Source organism: Marmota monax, unplaced genomic scaffold, assembly GCF_021218885.2.
Source record: "Marmota monax isolate L192 unplaced genomic scaffold, Marmota_monax_Labrador192_F-V1.1 WCK01_AAM20220418_F8-fsc00454, whole genome shotgun sequence".
NCBI lineage: Eukaryota > Metazoa > Chordata > Mammalia > Rodentia > Sciuridae > Marmota > Marmota monax.
Genome location: NW_026694720.1, coordinates 290942 through 313149, shown reverse-complemented (window position 1 = coordinate 313149; position 22208 = coordinate 290942). Strand labels below are relative to the sequence as shown.

Below are 22208 nucleotides of genomic sequence, written 5' to 3'. Positions count from 1 at the left end.
CACCTAAAGCAGTGCAGGATCACTGTGGCGTCCACGCAGCCGGCTGCGTGAACCCGACTCACGTTTCAGAACCTCCCTTGGTCCCCTAGCAACATATCATCTGTATTTCATCTGAACAGTCCTCAGACTTCTTTGGTCTCTTTACACCTTTAAAAATTATCGAAGACCCCAAGACGCTCCTGTTTTTGTGGGTGATAACTTGGATGTATACCACACTATAGATCAAGACAGACATTTGAAGGGTATTTATTAACTCAATAGCAATGAGCCATGGCATGATCACATCAATAATGCATTCCCTACAGACCAGCCATGTTTTCCAAACAGAAACTGGGTGAGAGGAGCAGCCTTGCTTGGGTTTTGAGAGTCTCTGGTGTCTGGCTTGGTGAAGGGCAGCCGGGTTCCATATTCTCTGTTTCTTGACTCAATCTGCAAAACATTATTTTGGTTAAATTGTCTTTAGAAAACCCAGCCTCACGCAGATTTGCAGGTGGAAAGGGGAGGCCCCTGTGGGACCCCGAAGGGCTCTTGGGCACCCACAGGAGGCCCGGGATTCACTGTGAGAGCCGGGCTCTGGCCCGTCCAGGCTCTTAAACACTCCCCTGCAATGCCCTCAGGTTTCCTCCCATGCCCTGACCTCGCCCTGTTCTCTCTCCTCACCCTCACTGACCTCCCCAGCCCCTAAGCGGGACGAGGGTCTGCTGAAGAAGCCCCATAGCCCGCGAGGAGCCGGTAGAGCGGCATCAGGTAAAAGACGGCCCAGCGTGTGCTCCTGGAGCTGATATTCCAGCAGGGACCCAGCCCTGCCAGCTGCCCACAGGCTCAGAGCTGACAGAGCTGGCAGCTGCCTCCAATGGCTCCTGGAACCTTGCAACAGTCAGCTCGGGCTGCCGTAACAAAACATCCACGACTGGGAGGAGCAAACACCACGTGATTATTTTCTCACGGTTCTGGAGGCTGGAAGTCCGGGGAGCAAGGCAGGGGCTGCGCTGGGTTCCCCTGAGGCCTCCCTCTCTCCTTGCCTGGGGACTTAACGCCCAGAAACATTAGATGGCTGAGTTTACCTATGTTGAGACCACCTCAGAGTGAGTCAGCCTTTCATCACTGACCAAAATACCCAGCAAAAACAACTCAGAGGAGGAAAAGTTCATTTTGTCTCAAGTTTCAGAGGCTCAGTCCGTGGCTGGCTGACTCCATTGCTCTGGGCCTGAGGTGAGGCCCAACATCATGGTGAAGAAAGCTACTCAGCTCATGGCAGCCAGGAAGCAGAGAGAGGGGGAGAGAAGCCGGGACAAGACATAATCCAAGGACATGCGACCTCACCTGTTTCCTCCAGCCACACCCCACCTACAGTACTCTAAGTAATCCATTCAGATTATTAATCCAGCAAATGGATTACTCCACTGATTAGGTTGTGGCTCTTGTACAGTTTCACCTCTGAACTTTCCTGCCTTGCCACATGAGCTTTTGGGGGAACAGGTCATATCTTAACCACAACAAACTCCAAAGCCGGGAGTTCTCTAATGTGACTTCCTCATAGAAAGCAATGTTTAGCATTAGATAATGATAATTATAATAATATGAAGATTACATATTGACATATCACATTATTAAAGCTCAGAAGTTACTGGAACAATGACCTGGAAATTAGACCAACAGAAGTTTTACAACTGATTTACCATTGCCGGTGCAAGGTGATAATAAAAAGTTGGCCAACTTCCTGTAAATTTTATTGTTGTTTTTTTTTAATTCTCTATGAATTTAAAAATGAATTCCCTTATCACTGTCATCCAAGGTGGGTCCTCCCACTATCCTGCCCTGAATATGCCACTGGCTTTCTTTCTACCCAGGTGCAAAACTCCATGTGTCCCTTAGCTCATCCTGAGTGTAAATGAAGATCTTCCCATGCTCAAAAGACCCTCAGACGGGGGAGTGTCTGGTGCCAGTATGAGGTTGTGGGAGATGTCACAACACAAGTGCCTACTTGTGTGATTTGTCTTTGCAGAAGCCTGAAGCCCAGGTGCCTGGGACAGCCAGAGAAACTAGGGAGAGAGGGGTCCAAGCAGTGTGCTGTCTGCCTTTCGTCCAGACCTTTGGACTGAGCCCTGTGGAAAGAGAAGGACATCACAGACAGAGAGCAGATCCCCCCACACTCATTCCTGAGCTGGATGGATCCTGCCATCTTGCTAACTTCCAACCAACCCAACCACACTCCCCAGCTTGGCTGCCACACGAGCCCTCAACTCATCCTGACTTATTTCCAGCCTGACCTCGCTTCTCAGCCCAGTATTTCCCAGTAGAAATCCATGATTCCTTCTCTTTTCATAAATCGTCAGGAGCTGCCAGCCCCCTGTCTGATCCAGCACCCAGCTTTGATCCAGGCCTCCGGGCTAGAAACACTCCGCCCCACCCACAAGGTCCCGAATCTGCCTTCCTGTCCTCTGGTCCTTTCTGTCCCATCACTTGTCCCTTCCCTGTGGCACAAGCAGTCTACAACTCACAATGGTTTCACAGTATTTTTCCACTTCCAGATGGTTTGCAAGCCAGCCCCATTCAGTGGCATCAGGACTCTGAATTTTGAACCTGGCTGCTTCCCCAGGGTATTTGTATAGGGAATGATACTATAGAGATGACAGGCAGCTGTAGCCCCCGTCCACCCCATGGTCACAGGGAAACCACACACACTCCACCGCGTTCTGTGCTGCTGAGCTCCAGGGCCTGGTAGGTTAGGTGTGTGACATTCATTTTCTTTCCACTTGGGATTTTTTCAGCCTACAGTCGGCTTGTTGGCTTTTGGGATTGGGGGAAGACATATGGCTTCATTTTTCACTCCCTATATAAATTTCAGCAAGACCTGTCAGGGTCTCAGGTTCCTCTTGTTGAAAACACTGATAACCTGCCCTCCCTGCATGCCCGCTGTGAGGGAGACGGAGGCCACAGGCATCCAGAGCCCAGCACAGGCCTGCGGGCAGAGGTGCTCAGCAATGTGGGGGTGGGGGGGCAGCAACCCACGCTCACTTGTGGGCTGCCAGTCTGCCCTTGCTGTCCTTAGGCAGTAGTCGCCTCTGGGCTACTGTTAGAAAGACACATCTGGACCTTGGGACCCCTGTGGTCATTGTTCTTTGATTCAATCAGCAGCACTGACTGGCCCCCACTCTATGCCAAGGCTCGTAATTTGTCACCAGGGACCCCTGAGTGAGCATGTTGTTCTGCTAATTCTCAAACAGAACCAGGAAAGGCCAGCACAGAAGCTACGTGGCAGCCACCACCCTGCCTGCGTACCATCAGGGTCTCACAAGTGTCCCCTGCCACTGACTCGTCCCAGACACGCCCACCAAGACTCGCCAGAGTCTCAGTTTACTCACCCTGACAATGGGGGTGCTCTCAATTCCCAGAGTGACTGCAAGGAGTCCAGGAGACCTCACCAGCCCAGGTCTGGCCCAGAGATGAAGCCCCTTGGGGAGGGTGGAGGCTGCCTCTGACTTGCTCCCAAAACAGTCCCTGAAGGCTTTGGGTCTTAGCAAAACACTGCACGTGCGGATTTCCACCCATGCAGCTAAAATATCTGAAAGATCAATTTCCCCAACAACCAAACAGAAGGCGGAGGCGGCACTAGAAAGCCAGGTTCGCACTTCCTGGGGCCACTGGCTGGAGCTGCCCCAGACCCAGCACTCCCGCTGCCCCTGGCTCTCAGAGGCGGGATGCCCCAGAGCCCTGCTCCTTTATAGCTGGAGCTCTGGTGTCCTCTGCGGTGGCTCCGGGCTGTGTACTCAGAACAGCTTGCTTTGTTTGAAGCCAGCGGATTCTGCCTAAACATGCCAATCGTGTTAGCTCTAAGTAGGGAGCAGGGAGGAGGTTAAAGGAATAAAACCACCTCTGAGAGGCGATTACAGGTTCCCAGGGCTTCTGAACAGCAGCTTTAACGTGAGAGGCACATACAGGGAAGACGCCTCGGAGGGCTCAAGGCCTGTCCCTGCTGAGCCAAGGAAGCAAAGGGGCCCTGGGTGTTCTGCAGCAGCCTGGTCCCAGTGTGTGGGGACTGGCCCCGGGTGGTCTGAGACCCAGGAGAGGGGCAGACAGGCCCAGGAACGCAGACTGACTGGCAGAGCAGGTTCTGGGCGGCAGCAGGAACAGATGGATCCTGCCATTCGGGTCAGAAAGACAGTGTGGGTGTGGGCCAGGGCGGAAATGGCTTCATCTTGAGCTACCATGTAAGAGGCAGGCTCATCCCTGAGTCAGAGCCATGTTCTAAAGCGCAGTACGCCACGCCTACAGTTTGCCTATTTATAATTTGTCGGGGACTATGCAGGAAGAAAGAGCCAGGGCTATGCCAGGGCAGTCACGGTGGCCAAGACTCAGGAAGGCCGCGGTCGTGCCACACTGAATCCACGCACTTGGTCTCTATCCAGAGGTGGCCACAAAGGGAGCAGAGGGGGCACTTCTAGGTTCCCGGACGTAGCAGGTCACCGAGCTCTTCCAATAGAGCCCCTCATGCCCAATCCACAGCCTCTCCAGAAGGTGAGGTTGGTGTCAAAACAGGGTCTGGTTCCAAAAGCCACCCAGGTCCTCGATGCTTCCTCAGTGAGAGGAGTCATGAGGCAGAGTCTCAGGCCACTAATGGCCTTATGCTAGCTCTTCAGACCCCAGACTGGCCACCGTCAGCCCTTTGCATAACTCAGCAAGGCCACCTGCCTTGCACATCAGACCTTAGGTCATCACACTTGGGACCCTCCATTCAAAAGAGGAGGTATCCCCTGTGCTCCTCAGAAACCAGCCCCCGCCCCACTTAGGTTTCTGTGCCCCTACTCGAGTGTGCTTCAAGGTGTTCAGATGTGTTTATTAATTAGTACTCATTATTGACTTGACATCCTGCTGTCACTTAAATAAACTTGGTGAAATTAATGAGGCCCCTAATAATATTCAGCTTTCTTGTGCTAATTATTTTTTTGGTGAACAAATGCATTGTTAATATAAATAGCAGTATTAATCAGGCCAAGAATCAATATTTGTGCAGGAGGTGAGCCCCAGAGCCTTAGAGAAAGGACACGGTAACATTGGTGGCTCCCAGGAGTCCCGAGCCTGGCCCAAGGAGACGGCGGGCTCACCTGGGAAAGGGGCTCGGTGCGAGCTTTATTGACGGTGGGGTGGGAGGAAGAGGAGGAGAACTGCCCTCGAAGGCAGAAAGGGAACGTGCGGAGGAACCTGAGGTACAGAGCTCTCTAAGGCTCAACCACCAGCATCAATTTAGAGCCAACGAAGAGTCTGCTGTTGTCTTCACCCCCATGTTCAGCTGCTCCCTACGTCCCCCCTGATCTGACCAACCAATCAATCCTCAGCCAGCACCTTCTGGGTTGGGCTTCCTGCCCCTGCTTAGGTTTACATTCTCATCATCACGAGACCTTCTGACCCATATCCAGGCTTAGCCCATTGGCTAAGGTTTGGATCTGCCTTGTCCCTCAACATGTTCGTGTGTGAGAAGCTTGGTCCCCAGTGTGGTGGCAGGGAACCAGTGGGAGATCATTAGGTCACGTGGGCTCCACCTTCATGAGTGGATTAATGCTAGTCTCATGGGATGGGTTGGGTCCTGCAGAAGTGGATTATTTCCCACAAGAGTAGGATGTTTATAAAAATGATGAGCCTGGCCCCTGCCAGCTCTGGTGCTTCCTGTCTCGGTATGTGGGGCCAGTTCTCTTTCTGCCTCTCCACCATGCTGTGACACAGCCAGGGAGCCCTCACCAAGACTGGCACCAGGATGTTGGGATTTTCCAGCTGAGAGAATCATGGGCCAACCAAATATCCTCAGGTATTTTGTTACAGCAACACAAAATGTACAAAGACATCCTCCAATCAGGCCTCCTAAACAGAGACCAAATACCAGAGGAGAAAATTTCCCCTTGGCGAAGGAGTTTTCTAGGGCTTTTGAATGGCTAAAGTTCTGTCCAAGTTCTTTCTGCTGTGCAGACACTTTTCATGAAGTTCAAACTCTCCAAATCTGAATCATCCTTATCTCCCAGCCTTATATCTCACAGGCACAAAATGCTCTAGGAACTCACTCCCCCCACCCCACCATTGCTGCTAGTTATCCCTGAATACTCTGCCCTTAAAATCACACTTGCTGTGGGGACCTTCCCTGAACCCCTGGCCAGAGCCCCTCTTCCCTCCCATAACTCCTGGGGTTCCCACTTTTATAGCTCTTATCACACAGATGATGATTTTCAGTTCATGCACCTTTCTTATTCCCTGGTCTATGAACCCCCTGAGGGCATGATGTTTGCCTGATTCATCTCAGACTCTACAAAACCCAGTGGTCCATAAATGTTTGATGAACAAACAAGTGAATAAGCCCTTGTGGGAGGGGGATCAGGGGATCAGGGGAGAGACTGAGAAGTCAGTAGGAAGGGAGGCTGGGGATTCGGTCACAGTAACAAATGGAGACTTAGCTTATGGATGCATCTGGTGTGGCCTGCGGGGCTTTCCAACGCAGTGGACGTCCCCCAGTGAGTGGACTTGGTGTGGACGAGGGATGTTTAGAAGGAGGTGGTAGAGAGAAACAGGCAACGGTGAGACTCCGGCTGCCAGGTCCAGAGATTCCTACTGATGCTGGCAGAAGACATTGCCTGGAAGAATATGGAATGGTTACCACCCACGCTCAGCTCAAACGGCGCATGAGGGAGAGTTGAAAAGGGTGGGCTCAGACAAACAGGAACCATCTCCAGAATGCACATTCAAGAAGGTTCCAATGGGCAAGAAGCAGCCCAGTGATCAAGGAGAGAGAACCAAGTCCCCTTGGATATCACGCAGGGCCCTTTTCGATGGGTTGGCCCCTCCTATTTTGGGAAATGTGGGGTGTCTTGTTGAAGGAGAGCAAACTTGTGTCAGTGAATGGTCAGGCCTCCTGGGAAACTTCCGGTTCTTTGCCAAGCACACTTGGAGCCTCCACATCCTACCCATGAAGGAACACTGGACCATGTCAACAGATTTCCCAGGGTGCAAAGAGGTGGGAGGTCCCATAACCCAGCCCTCGCAAGTTCTGGGGTCACACAATCAGTTCTCAGAGATTTGCACAAAAGTTCCTTGCCCGATGACGATGGGTATACCCGTTACATCCAAAGAGAAATTCATTGATCCCCTCCCAGGTACCAGACCCGGTGCCAAAGCCTTCATCTCACTAAGGCCTTTCTACTCTGAGGAGTTTCTAAAATGCATCAGTCCACCTTACAGGAAATCTCAGGAAGCACTGTCTGGGAAAGACTCCAAGGGCTGTTAAGCCAGCCCAGAATTTTTATCTCAGGATTTTTGGCAGTCCCTCTACTCCTCAACGAGAAGTAGGCCAATGTTAAGAATGGAGACTCTTTTTCACCATAAAATTGGAAGATGGTACAAGTAAGTGAAGCTTTATTTGAGTTGAGAATCCAAAAACTCTCTACCAAGTGGAGAGAGTCCAGCGTGTCAGAAAGCTTAATGCCCTGGGGAAACAAAATCGCATTAATATTCAAAGATGGTGCAATCTTTCTTCAAGTTTCACAACTGATACTAAATTAAGCTGTGAAGTGCAACCATGCTAATTGGCAAGAGGCACATGACAGACAATAATGGGGTAAAGGTTCACTTCTTATTCCAATTAATTACAAAAGAGGATTTTTTAATGAAGGAACAAACTCCCACATACACCATATGGACCCTGAGCACCTAGATTGACAAGCACCTCTCTGGCACAGTGGGACACCGTGCCGCCATCTTGCAAAGACCTGAGGGAGATGAGGTACTCTGGCCTATTAGCATGTCAAGATGTCATATTCTCAAGTCCAATGAGGTGTCTTAATGCATTTGAATACCTCTTTGGGTTCACTTATAGTGTATAGCAAAAATCCTTCAAATGAAGTAAATACCACTGAGTTAGAACTCTTTACGGGGTGCTCTTGGCTGTGATCGTTGGGTTTTCTTGGGTGTAAGATCTGTTAGAGATTATGAGGCATACAAACTTGCCATCCATCTCCACCAGAGTCTAAGCGATGGGGAAGAAACACGAGGAACTGCAAACAGAAGCAAGCAACCCACTTTATTGAAGTCCTCAAGGATTGCCAAAGGACGAGGTCCATTTGAACTTGAGACAAGGTTTAGATAGGAGGCCAGAGTGAGGACGTGCTGTCCCCGCCTGTCTTCACTTGAATTCTCTCCAAATGCAAGTCTGGGGTGTGGGCAGCCTGTTCGTGGGCAGATCTCCAGAAGCAGCAGAGAGAAGCAGGTGATGGGAGGGAGCAGGAGAAACCCACACTGGGCACATAATCGAGTTCCCTGCTCTGTGCATCTGGGCTCTTCGAATTTCCACCCCAGCCCATCAGCAAGTGTGCATCCACTCACTCCCACCGCCCCTGGTGGAGGGGAGCATCCACCTCCAGGACAGCCATGTGCACGGTTGAATGTCAAATGGTCCCCAAAGGCCTACGTGCTCGTGGCTTTTTCCCCAGGTGGTGCTCTTGGGAGGTAGTAGGGACTTTAGGAATTGGGGGTGCTCTCAGTTGTGGTCTTTAGGAAGTAGGGGCCTAATGGCAGGTTTTAGGTCACTGGGAGCATATTCTCAACAGAGATCATGGGACCAAGTCTCTATTTCTATTTTTCACTTCACCACCATGGGGTGAACAAGTTTGCTCTGCCGTGTCCTCCTGCCATGATGAGCTGCCTCACCACAGACCCAAAAGCAATGGGTCCATTGGATCATGGACTGAAATCTCCCAAACTAAAAGTAAACCAAAATACACCTTTCCTCTTTGTAAGTTAATGACCTCAGTTATTTTGTTACAGTAATGGAAAGCTGACTAACACAGCATACCTGCTTGATGAATGGTCTCCCACCAATGTCAGGAATGTCAAGGATACACAGGGGATGGGAAATGGAAGAGCACCGTGGGCTCTTGAGAGAAGCTGCTATTGGACCAAGAATGTCCCTCCACAGCTGTGACCAAAACTGAATGGGAGAATAGCACAGAAGTTGGCAGCTTCCCCCTTCAACACAGGTGCCAGCAACACACAGGCACTGAATTAAATATTCCTCTCCCTTCAGAGGACACCTCAGGGCCTGACCCTGCGTATAGGAGCAGGAAAGGATCTATGACTCCTCTTACGGATGGAAAAGGGAAGGATTAAAGGTCTTTCCTGATTGTGGGCCAAAACAGCACTGGATTGGTTCAGCAAGTTCTTGTTATTTTAGAAGCTAATAAAATCTCTTTCTCAGATTGTGGGCTCCAGGCTGCCTTCCCCACAGTTACTCAGAGACCCAAATGCCTTTTGTGTCAGAGTTCTGCCATCTTTAACATGTGACTCGGCTCTCCATGTTGGTCTGCATGTTGGCCATCGCTGACTCCAAGGAAGGCTGGGGACGGCTCCAGACATGTAGGACAGACAGCGTCCACTCTTTGCATAAATTCCCTCCATTGGTAAAGACATGGCCCCAAAGATAGCTGGGTCTCAGCCATCAGATCCACCAGCCCCCTCCCTTAACAGGTGGAGAAGGTGAGAGGAGGACGCCCCTGCTCTGGGGGCGGGGAGTGGAGGCCCCTGCACCAGTGACAGCCGACACCTACAGAGCAATGACTCCGTGTAGGGGCCTCTCCTAGGACCTCGACGAGATTGTCACGGAACTTCACAGCAGTCTTAGGCTGTGGACAGGATCATTATTCTCATTTTACAGACGAGGAGACCAGGCAACAGGCGGAGAGTTTCCGGAGGTCTCACAGCCAAGTGGCTGCAGAGCTAGGATCAGACACAGCCAGAGGGCACCAGAGTCCGGGCTCCTGCCCCCCTTGTTATGTTCTGCTCTTCCCTCTTCAAGGGAGTTGGGTTCCCTGGCTGATGGTGTCAGCCTGTAGCCATCACCATAGAGATTCTTTGTTGCAGATTTTATAAAGTCCACAAGCTCATACGGCATGAGCACTGTGGATTTTTCTGCATGTGATTTCAGACCACTCCAGAGACACAAAGGATACACTCAATTTTAGTAAGCACGCTTCTCCTTACTAATGAGTCAGTGGTGTATTTTAAGATATAGAATATACACCATAATTTGTAAAACATTTATCTTATATTGTAAAATGCATATTGGGTTCACTAGCATGTTGGGAATGTGTGTGCCTCCGCCCCCCCTGCCAAAAAAATCCATATATTGAGACCCTAACCCCAGTGTGAGGTAGGAAGAGGTGGGGCTCTCGGAACGTGATCAGACCATGAGGGTGGAGCCATCATGAACGGGATTAGCTCCCCGAGAACAGAACTTCCTCACCGTGTGAAGAGAAGCAAAAAGATGGCTGTCTGTGAAGCAGGAAGCACCCTGCACTCACAGAATCTGCCGGTCCTCCCCTTGGACGTCCCAGGCTTCCAAACTGAGAAGTAAGTCTCTTTGGTTAATAAAGCACCCCGTCTGTGGTAGTTTGTCACAGTCGCCCAAACACACCAAGACAGCGGCCAAGGAAACCGACCCCGCATTGTCACCTCCTGCCTTTTGGCCAGTCAGTTCCACCCTTCAGGACCCTGTCACCGTGAAGGAGCTCCAGGGCTCTGTGTCTGCCTTTCCCCAGGTGCAGACTTGGGGGTCACTCTGCTCAATGTGGAAAGCTTGGCCGGCCTCCTCAAAGGCGTTGGTCGGGTCAGGCACCTTCTCAAGGCACCAGCAAGGACCTGTCCTGCATTCCCAGTCACTGGCCATGGCAGCGCAACGCCAGTCGCTGACTCCAGTTGCTGTTCTTGCTGTGTGCATATCTGTCTCCAGATCTCCTCATTTATTAGGACACAAGTAATGTCGTTTAGGGGGCCCCCACTCCAGTATGACCTCATCTTAAAATACCTGATTACATCTGCAATCTGAGCACTGGGAGTTAGGACCTCAACATAAGAATCAGAGAAAGGGGGACCCTAATCCATCCTGTAGAAGTGAAGAAGGGGTTCATATGGGAGTATATTCAGCACCCCACATATGCACCAGTCCAAACTGAATTCAAAGGAGAGCGAGTGTTCCCCTTCCCTGGAGGGATCCAGGATCTATTTGAAGAGAGAAGTTGGAGTCTGCTAAAAGGTCAGAAAGAGGCCCAGTTCTGAGCCATGTGGTTAGCCCAGCCCTTCATTCCTCGTGGCAATTCCTTTGTAAGGTGTTCTTGTACCCCAGCCCTATGGATGGAGAAACCGAGGCCCATGGAACTGAGAAACTGATGTGACTCCATTTTTGAGAAACCAGCTTCTACCTCAAGGCCTGTCCTAAGGAAGGGGGCATGACCCTTGTCCTGGGAAAAACCCACAGAGCACTCCTAGGCACATACCCACCCTGCTGAGTTGTTTGTCTGCAAATAACAGGAGAGATCTGTGGCACCAGGTGTCCCTGACTCAGTTAGGCTCGGTGAGGACCCATAGCAACCCCCTAGCAACCTCCAATCAGCATAAGACAGGGAAAATACCTGGGATGCCAGATGACCCCCTAGTAGTTTATGGTGGTTGATAACATGATGGGAAACCATGTAGTTTAGCACGTACACCCCTCATGGCCTAAACCAATAAGTTCAAAGGAATCCCCCTCTTGGACTAACCAATCACCCCTACCCAACTTGTTCCCGCCAGTGAATGTGCTAATCAATGTTCCCGCGGTATGGAATGATTTGCTGTGTGATGTTGTGACACATAGAGTATCCCCCCAAAACCTATAAAATCTCACTGAACAAAGGACTGGGACTCATTCCCTAGGACCGCTGCATCAGAAACGGTTGTGAGTCCAGGCTCGAGCTTGCAATAAAGACTCTTGTGTGATTGCATCGGATTCAGCTCCTGGAGGTCTACTGGGGTCCCACGAATCTGGCATTACAGAATCAAGTGGTTTGCCTGAGATCACACAGCTGATGGAGGTGTCAGGATTTCAACCCACATCTTTTGGATCTGAGCCTAGATCCATTCTCCTTGTGTCTTCCTTACACCCCAGTCACGCTACCTCAGCGTAGCACAGGGGGACCACGAGTTCTTAGGTTCTTAACTTTTATGGTTTATACTCAGAAACAGTGTCGAAGACTGAATCATTCCGTCTTTGTTTCTAGGCTGTAAAACCCTCCGGAGAAGCCAGATCAAGAGGCAGAGCATGCAGTGTGTTAATCTGCAAGGACTCAGCAAAATCCCTCAGACTGGCGGCTTGAACAATAGCAATGTCCTGGCTCAGAGACCTGGGGCTGAAAGGCCGCAGTCATGGGGTCAGCAGGCCTGGCCACTGAGGGCTGTGGAGGGGAGTCCTTCGGTGCCTCTCTCCTCACTTCTAGGGGGCTGCTGACGACCTGGCACCTCACCTTGGAGATGCGTGGCTCCAGCCCCTACCTGCGTGGATCTAGTTGCAGAAAGCGCTTTGTCTAAAGTACAACCCGGAAGAAAATAGTCAGGGGAGTGGAAATTGGGCTTGTCCTTTACCTTTGACTTGAGAAGGGCTGCGAGTCCCAGCAGAGGGATGTCCACGCCAAGTCTGTCGGTGGGTCAGCGGAGCAGCAGTTCCCACCGTACTGGGAACCAGGAAGTGGGGGCCCTTCCTGCAGGGGTGTCCCTGAACCAGGGCTTCCTGTCTTTACAAGGTCACCGGTGGCACTCAATTGCAGCAACCCACCCTGAGGACCTCGTTTTCACTTGATTATTCCTATGAAGACCCTGTCCCCAAGTCAGGTCACATTGAGTAGCACCAAGGATTAGCACTCTAACATGTCCTTTGGATGGGAGGGGAGGTGACAGAGTTCAGCTGATATCTCCAGGAGGCACCGGAATTCTCTGCATCACTGAGGGAGTCATCCATTGATTTTAATGGGAAAGTAAAAGGCTCAGTATCCACCTTGGAGCCAGTCCCCAGGGCTCAGATCTATAAACAACCAGCAGGGTGACCAAATTCATCCCTCAATTTCAGGGAATGGGGTCAACTTCATATCTTCTCAGTTCAGAACTCTCTCAAGGGCAGGATCTCCCTGGGACCCCCATAATTTGGAGAGCCGTTGGTCTGCTGACTTGGAGCTAAAGTCCCCCTGGTTAGGAATTCCCATCACTTCTAAAGTCAATGTAAAGGTCAAGGCCTATTTCCAAAGAAAATGTCACATTCTCCTTTCTATTTTCTTCTGGGTTGTATTTTACGCAAAGCATTTTCTGCAATTAGATAGCTGTAGCTGTGGCTTATTTCCTTTACCATTAATCTTTTATAAACTGTGAAATTAACAAGCCTCCCCATGACCAACCTGTGAAATCTGCCATCTCTCACTGCCATTTACTGCAGGTCTTAGCTGGAAGATGCTCCACCGATAGCATGTGGGCAATTTTGATGAATGTTTCTCTCTTTCTCATTACAAGAATGCTAATCTTCTGACATCCCTCTCTATGTACATTCATTAAAGGACACCAAGCCCTCCACACTGCGGTGGAGATGAGATTCAGCCCTGTACTTGCTGACATTACGGTGGTCGGCTCACACGGAATTATCTGATGATGGGGTATTAAAGAATTAGGTCAAATAATCTGGATCAACCTTTGGGATTAAAGGATCTGTGGTTGTCTTGCTGACCGATATTTTGAAAATCTAGTTATACCCAAGCACACACAGTGTATTCATTGTTCAAATTGTGATGTGTGCAAAATGTTAGGAATGCTGTAGGCACTGGAGAAATAGAATCCTGGCTCTCCAGGAATGTGCAGCACAGGGAATAAATTGAGGCCAAACACATTAACATGTGCTGGACAGCAGGTGGGATGATGAGCTCCTCATCCCACTGGAGGGAAAGCACTTTTGCTCACAGGAGGCCTACGACATGGGGATGAGGAAGAAGAGGTTGTCAAGAAGCATTTGAAAACTGGACACCATCAAAGTTCTCCAGAGAAACAGACCAGTGGTAGACAGATAAGGATGTCGACATATAGAGACTTATTATCAGGAATGGCTCCTGTGGTCCTAGAGGCTGAGCAGTGCCAACCCCTATAGGCAGCAAACTGGAGATGGACAGAGCTGGGGTGGAAGTGCCGGTAGGGAGCTGGCAGCCTACAGACCCGAAAACTGATGCTTCATTCTGAGTCCCAAGGCAGAAAGAGACTTGTCCCAGCCCAAGTCATCAGGCAGAGGGTCAGTCTTTTTGATATCTTCAGGCCTTTAGCCCATTGGACGAGGGCCACCCATATCAAGGAGAGCCATCTGCTTCTTGCAGTCTACTGAGTCAGAAGTTAACCTCACTGAAAAACACCCTCACAGACTCAGCCAGAATAACACTTAATTAAATATCTGGGCACACCATAGCCCAGTCAAGTTGACTCATAAGTTATGCATCCTCTTGGAATTAGTGCAACTTGGTGGCTGTCGGGAGTGAGTTGAGATTGAGTCTAAGGTTTGCACATCAGGCAACTAACCGTGTGTGTAGAATGGGCTTAGGAAGAAGGGCATTGTGTGAATCTGCAACCAGTTGCCGAAGCCCTTCCCTGAGTCTAGTGGCTGGTTTCTCTGAACCTTGACTTTTCTCTGTTGGGTGCACTTCCATATAAGATCTTCACAGTGATGTCATGTCCAGGATTGACAGATGGCAAATTTCTCAGTCACTTCAAAAGCACATTCTCAGCCTGGCTGGGAGATGCTTTCCATCGTCTTTCACAGAAGGCCTGGGCAACCACGCTGTGCGCCAGGGGTAGGAATCGTGGGCAGCACAAGTGTGTTGTGGGCGGGAACTAGGAGTCGATGGGGCCTGGAGAGAGAGAAGAAGCCTGATGCGTGGGAGGAGCAGAGGCAGAGTGAGGTCCACGTCCTCTCCACGCTGTGTGAGGCCAGAGGAGCCACCTGCACAGGGCCACCCATTCAGGTGTCTGGAAGAGGGCTTGATACACAAAGATGACCCGAGGCAGTGATATCCCTGCTCATGGGAATGCTGTGAGCTAGACCCACAGACACTGCAGGCCAAGTGGAAAATGGCATGATGCAGAGATGAGCCCTGGAACCCGATGCTGGGTGCAGCAGATGTTTGGGAGCAGAGACCCTGAATCAACCCCACCGGTAACAGAAGAAACCAGAAAGATCCAGGGTGTGGCCGTTTCCCACTCTGCCCCAGAGCTGGCCCCACAGAGCTTCCCAACACTGCCACACACCTCACTTCTGAGAAAACCTGAGTGAGGGTCTGTTTCCTGTCAATGTGCCAGGAATCCACGGGGATGGCCAGAAACCTGCCGCGTTACAAGAGCTCGGCTTCATCTGAGAACCGGGGACAGACACTGTGGCCCCTGGAGACACGAGTCTGCCCACCCATGAGGGAGGTGAGGAGCCCAGTCTCTTACCCAGGCTGGGACTCTGAGCCCTGTGCCTCCCTGCTGAAGGTACCCAGAGGAACTGTTCCCTCTCTTCCCTGGGCTGGCCCTGCCCCTCCTGCCAGCACTGTCTGTCCCAGGAAGCCCCGTCCTTCCCAAGCCTGCCTGTGGTCAGGACAGAGTCTGCCCAGCTCCCCCAAGACAAGCCCACTGGCCCCTCTCTGGAGCCTTTTTCTGTGGTACAGCCCAGCAGGGGGAATGACAGACATGTTGAGTTCACACACCCTTCGAGGACCCCAGCCTTGCAGTCCTTGACCCTGCTCCCAGCCTGCCTTCCGGGACTCTTCCCAGTATCCCCAGCGCTGGGGGCTTTCTCCCCACTGACAGATGCCCCCAGCCCTCAGACCTGCCACTCGGAAGACCACCCAGCAACACTGTCTCCTCCAGCAAGGTTTCCAACCTCAGTGGGGACAGAGGCAGGCAGGATGGAACAGGGTGGGCCAGCCAGAGGCCACGGTGGGACCCCCATTCTTGTGGAGCTCATTGGCTCTTTAGAGACCCCCACCCCATCATCCTGGACCTTGCCTCACACAGGAATGTCCCTTGGGGTTCTCTCCTCACCCTGCCCATCCCACAGTGTGCTTCTGTGGTCTAGAGGGGCTGGAACCATAGGTAACCTAATAGCACCCCGTCTTCCAGTTTCCCACGACTTACTCAGGGTGAAACCTGAAGCCTGGGACATATTCTTTCCTTTGCCCTGTAGCAGATGTGTTCAGCAAGCCGTCATCCTGCAGGATGTGTTGGTCTCGCTCCAGGATCTCCTGCTTCTGCAGAATTCCCTGCAGGGAGGGGCTTTCCTCTGGAATCCAGGGGCTGCCTCAGCAAAAGCCCTTGAAGGACGGCCAGCTCCCTTCTGAAAGCAGACAGTGGTGCACAGAGTGCGGTGCTCCTGGGGTTGGCAAGCGCTCAGCCAGGCCTCAATCCTCACATGTTTACTAACCACACAGCCTGGCACTGCCCTGGGTGCCGAGGATGGACGGTCAGTGACGAGACAGGTAGCATCTGTCAGAGTGCACAGGAAAATTCCTTTATGTCCTTGAGCGCATGACCTTGGGCAATGTGCTTTATCCCTCTGAGCCTGCTTCCTCTCCTGGTATGTAAAGATCATGGTGTGAACTTTCTGGAATGTTAACCTGAGGAACAGATGCAGCCACCCATGGTACGGTGCCTAGCACTTCCAAGGCATTCAGAAGCCATTAGCGGACACGTACAGCTTTCCCGTCGTGACCTGGGATTCCCAGGAACACCCTCAAGTGGAGGGGAATCACCTTATGGCACCATCAAATTCAGATTGGGGGTTTGTGATCCAGACTGAAAATATTCAAAGTATAAAAATTCACAGATGATGGCAGAAAAGCAAATATAAACCTCTTTATGTGGTTCCCCGGTTAATTTATTTCCAACTTTGTCTTAAGTGATATTTCTCGCCAATATATATGAGATGGAAAATATCTAACTAGAGTTAAAATTCCCGGTGAATGCTCCAGATCTGAACATAGGCTCCCATGGGTGCTCCTGAGCAGGTTGGTGGTGCGCTACTGCCCCCTTGTGTGCAAGCCTGGCCAGCAAGATCCAGAAGCAACCCAGCAGGCTTTGGCAATTTTTTTTTTTTTTTTTTTTTTTAGCAAGAACACTTAAGAAGGAGAAAATGGACTCTCAAAAATCCTCTTTATCCAAGATCAAATAGAATAAAACCCAATTAAGTCAGTGCAGCTGTCGGCTGTTTAACCAACCCAAATGGCACATCCTCCCCCTCCCTCCCCACGGGCTCTTTCTCTCCCCAATGTGTATTGGACACCCAGCTCCATTTACAGGAAATAGATCCATTAACCCTAGAGACAGGAAAAAATCCCAGGATGAGGCACAGGGCTCTTGCGTGCCTCCGGATAGCCATCTTGAAGCCTGGTGAGAGAGATTGCTAGGAATCTAGACTCTGCCCAGAGCAGTCTCTGGGGCAGTGGGGCAGTTGGTCTGAGTTTTCTGTTCCCTGGCCACTAGGAGACTCCCAACCCCTCTGCTCAGGCCAGGAGAGAGTTAAAATTGAGTACTAACTGTACAATCCAAACAAGCCACTTCCTTCTGGGGGCCTGGGTCTTCCCCTCTGTCCTTTGTGATGACCGATGGCTTTCCCTGGGGGTCTCTGCTAGGAGCCTGAGACTTCAGCATCATACAATCTAGAGGGAGAAAGGAATCCATGGGTTAACTGACAGCACACAGAGAACTGGACAGAAGGAAGCTCAGGTACTGCAGGACGCAGAGAGGGCCCTCTCCCAACCCAACGGAAAGTTGGGAAATGCCTCCCGGAAGAGTGACAGCTGAGCTGAACCTTTAAAGAGTTGTCAGCAACTCAGCCAAGAAGCAGGTAGCTGGGAGCCCCAGGCAGAACTCACACACCTCGGGGAGCAGGATGGAGTTCAGCAGAACATCAGGAGGGTTTGGGCAAAGACAGGTGTCACCCGGTGACCAGGGATTGGATTGCAGAGGACATTGCATGCCTGCCAACAGACATGTCCAGGAAGGATGGATCACAGGGGCTACAAGGACCCTGACATTTACCAGGGCAACTGGGGCAGGTACATCTGAGGGAGGGGACTGGAAGCAGAGAGCCCAGCCGCAGGCTGGTGTGGGGTTGGGCAGGAGAGACCATGTTGGAATGAAAGCTGAGAAGAGGTGACTGGAGAATTATCACAATGAAAATCATTAGGTCTTAGGGATGGTGTAGCTGCCACCATCCTCCTCCCAGGAGCCCCAGGGGAAGATGATACTGCAGGGCTTCTGCATTCTGGGGTTGTCTGGCTCCCAGTTGCCAACAATGGTCCTCCTGCGGCTTTGCTCTGTCTCCTGCCTCTGAGGACAGGTGACCAGAAGGTCTCTGCTCTTCCCATATTTGCATGTTTCTAGAGGATTCCAACGCATTGCCAGAAGTGTAACAGTTCCAAGTCCTAGACAGTGAGCATTTCACCAGCGTATGGTCACCTGGACACTCAGAGGTGAGGAACTGTGAGGCTTTGCAGCACAACAGCAGCTGGCTCAACCTGGCCCTGGGTCCAGAGCCCACCTATTCAACATGGCCACAGGTCCAGAGCCCACCTGCTCAACATGGCCACAGGTCCAAAGCCCACCTGTTCAACCTGGCCATGGGTCCAGAGCTCACCTGCTCAACCTGGCCAAAGGCCCTATGCCCACCTGCTCAACCTGGCCATGGTCCAGAGCCCACCTGTTCAATCTGGCCACAAGGCCCCATGCCCACCTGCTCAACTTGGCCATGGGTCCAGAGCCCACCTGTCCAATATGGCCATGGGTCCCGAGCTCACCTGCTCAACCTGGCCATGGGCCCCATGCCCACCTGCACAACCTGGCCATAGGCCCTGTGCCCACCTGGTCAATCTGGCCTTAGGCCCTGTGCCCACCTGCACAACCTGGCCATAGGCCCTGTGCCCACTGCTCAACCTGGCCCTAGGCCCCGTGTCCACTTGCTCAACCCAACCATGGGCCCCATGCTCACCTGCTCAACTCGGCCATGGGTCCAGAGCCCACCTGTTCAACCTGGCCATGGGTCCAGTGCCTACCTGGGCCTAGGTCATCACCAGCTGACTGCTCTGTGGGATGTTGAGTCTTCCTGCTCAGTATCCTTGGGTCTTATCAGCAATCTGTTTGGGGGATGCTGGGAGGTGTCATGTCTGGGAGTGAAGAGTTAGACTGAGTGCTACGTGTATCCTGTGGACAAGCCACTTCTCTCCCAGGTCCTCAGTGTTCCCATCTGTCCATGGGGATGGCAATAGTGTCATTCTGGGGCCTCTGTCAGGAAAGAGGCCCCAAGTTCAAACCATCCAGTGGGTGATTCTGATTGCTTCCTTCTAAGTGGACCTTCATGGAATCTGAGACTGGGGAGTCCTGTCCCTTTCCACTCCTAAGGGGAAAACCTCCAGTTGGTTGATCCTCCGGTACACTTTAACCACTGTGTGACCATTTGAAAATACCCAAATATCTTTCCTAATTTTCCTACAACCAGAATCTGTGCAACCAAGAAAATGGTAGCTTCCAGATGAAAGTGCATATATCCACTGGGTGTGGATCACCAAGGAGAGAATTGGGTTTAAGTGGTTAAAAAATGGATTATTTACTGTTATTCTCAACAACATGGATGGGTTTTACAAACATAATGTCAAGTGAAAGAAAATAAATACAAAGGTATATACTACACAGTCCTGTCCATATAAAGTCCCAATACAGGCAGAAGCAATCAGTGCCACTAGAAATTAGGAGAGTGGTTATTCTGGATATAAGGGCAATGACTAGAAGAGGGAGAAAGGGGCTTCAGGGACCTGGTGCTCTTCTTCCTCTTGACCTGGATGTCAATTATGTGAGTGTGGCCAGTTTGTGAAATTATATCGTACTTCATGAAATTATATAGTACTTCAATATTCATTCTTCCTATAAGATAAAAGTCTGCCCATGATCACCATCCTGAGCCACACCCAGCTTCTCTGGTGCTGATCCTTGTATGTATCACTCTGACCACTGATGGGGTCCCGAATGATTTCTCTCAGACTGAAGATCGAGTCAACCAGAAAAAGCCAATGCAAGCAGCAGCCCTTCCAAGCACGCAGAGGTTCATCCAGAGGCTCCAAGTACTGTTGGGGACATCGCCAACGCACACAGCCATTGAATCCCAGCGCTCTTGGTGGATATCGCCGCAGGCCTCTCTCCAGGGTCGAGTCTCCTTTGACTCAGAGATTATCAACAAGGAGCATTTCCAAAATGAGTTTTTAACACCCAGGTCAGGCCCAGAGGCCTGGGTTAGCCCAGAAGGAGAGCTACCCAAAGGGCAGGTCCAAGGAGGAAGAAGAGGTGGAAGGTTGAGGCACGAGATTGAGACCCAAAAGTGTTCACCTTGGAAAACTGAAGCATGCTGGCTGGAGGGGAGCAAGGAATCATGGGAGAGGAAGGGACAAGGTCAAAGCTGCTAAGTGGGTGCTAAGTCCCAGACCTAAGGGGAAGAGAAAGACCAAAACCAGGGAGTGAACTTCCAAATGGAAGTCAGAGGATAGAGAAGAGACGGTACAACGGCCGGCAGTGAAGGCATGAAGCGTTCAGAACTAAGTCTGAAAACAAGAGGAGGATAATTCCTGTCTTAAGTGAGCCTTCATGTGTTGGGAGGTCAGTTAAAACAAAGCGACAGGACAGGCCATCCAGAGATGTGGCATCTAGACGAACAACCTAACTCTGAGAAATAAAGCATCCAAACAAATCTTTGCCTCCTGTTTTGTTTTGTTTTATTTTTTCCAGAAGGGGGGTTCCTCTAACCTAAGTTCATAAGTGCTTATGGGTCTCCAAGGAAGAGTCTGGCCTGGTGAGATCTGGAGAAATGAACTCTGTGAGCTTACAGACAATTACAGAAGAGTATTCTGAGGAACATTAAGGTTCAGCAGAGGGTGCTCACTGGGTTACTGAGCTTAGGGACCCTCTCCTAGTTTCAGGGGACAAGAGGAGCAGTGTGATCCTACCCACACAGGCCCAAGACCAGCCCGAAACCTCAACATGAGCCCCACCTAGGATCTCACACCATGGTTAAGCCCAACATAGGTCTTCACAAAACATTTGAACGGAATCTTAAAGTTAATCCACGTTTTTCTGGAAGATGAATTCTCTCGAGTGATGTTTGCCAGGCCAATATCACAAGTGAAATTTACTGTACAGGCCAGAGACTTTTCAGAACGTCACCCACCCAACAGAACAAATATTGACCCAATCACACGCCAGGACAAGTATCTCAGACATACAAATATATGGAAAGAGTGTGCCAATAGAAGTCCAGGACATCAGAGCTATAAGATATCACAGAAATATTCTTTCTCCTCCCCCAAATCACCCTTTGGAGGGCTCCTCTGTTTTCCAAAATTGACATCCACCCCACACATTCTGTTTGCCCAGAAGTTCAGCTTAACAAGTTTGCTTTGGTACAACAGAGGGATTTTTGCGTTTTGCCCATGGGCAGTGAGTTAATACTATTAGGAAACATAATTACACAGCATTTTGGTCTAAAATCTATTTATTGAAAGCAAGCTGATCTGAGTCTCCTTCCAAGGATAAATTACGATGCCAGACAGAGTCACGTACCACAGTCCTGCTGAATGGGAAGGCCTGATGGGGTTTTGTGCTTGGGATCTAAAGATCTGTTCAAGATAATAAGAGTCAGAGAGGCACCAGGGCAGATTTCTCTGCTGGGCTCTGGATTTGGATTCTGAGTTCCATGGACAATCTTCCTGTATCAAGAGCATCTGACATTGACCTGGCTGGAAAATCAAGGCTTTAAATGTTGAAAGATAAAGACATAGAATGGGATCCCAGGCCACAAACTCAGGAAGCAAAACGACTCAGAGTGGAGGCCTTCCACGGTGCCCAGAAAGCAGGTCTGGGTGAGGACTTCCTGCTGGGGAAGATGGAGACCCAATCCTCCTCCATTCTGGCCTCCATTGTCTGGCACTGGCCAAGTCTCCTAGTTGGTCTGACCATGTGCCAGGTGAAGGTGCTCAGCCAGAGCTCCCTCCTATCCACCCAGAGATGGATCAACTGTGATGCCAGACAGAGACACATACCACAAATGGGATTTTTCATGGCCATACAACTCAGTGGGGAGAAAAAGCAGGAGCAGAAGGTTTGGGGGTAGAAAGATCTGGATCTGGTCACGGCTCTGAGCAAAAAACTGTTTTGCACAACTTAAAGAACCTCGATGAGCAGCAAAATGAATAAATGTGACAAACCTCACTTTTAACCAAAGCAATCACTTGATCGAATGACTCAATAGTGATTAGAACCAGAGAATTAAGATAGTGACCACAGTGACCCTATGACTTAGGCCATTTGCCTGCTGTGCC

The 22208-nt window shown here is 50.7% G+C and overlaps 1 long non-coding RNA gene across 1 annotated transcript in view; it reads right to left on the bottom strand.

Moving 5' to 3' along the window:
* Window positions 1-230: 230 nt before the first annotated feature.
* LOC124078882 (uncharacterized) overlaps window positions 231-22208 on the bottom strand; it is a 53932-nt gene continuing 31954 nt past the window's right edge. The window contains exons 3-5 of the long non-coding RNA XR_006847089.2: window positions 3366-6617; window positions 1985-2105; window positions 231-429 (exon numbers count right to left, since the gene is read on the bottom strand). This is a non-coding gene — a long non-coding RNA (uncharacterized LOC124078882). The remainder of the gene's footprint in view (window positions 430-1984; window positions 2106-3365; window positions 6618-22208) is intronic.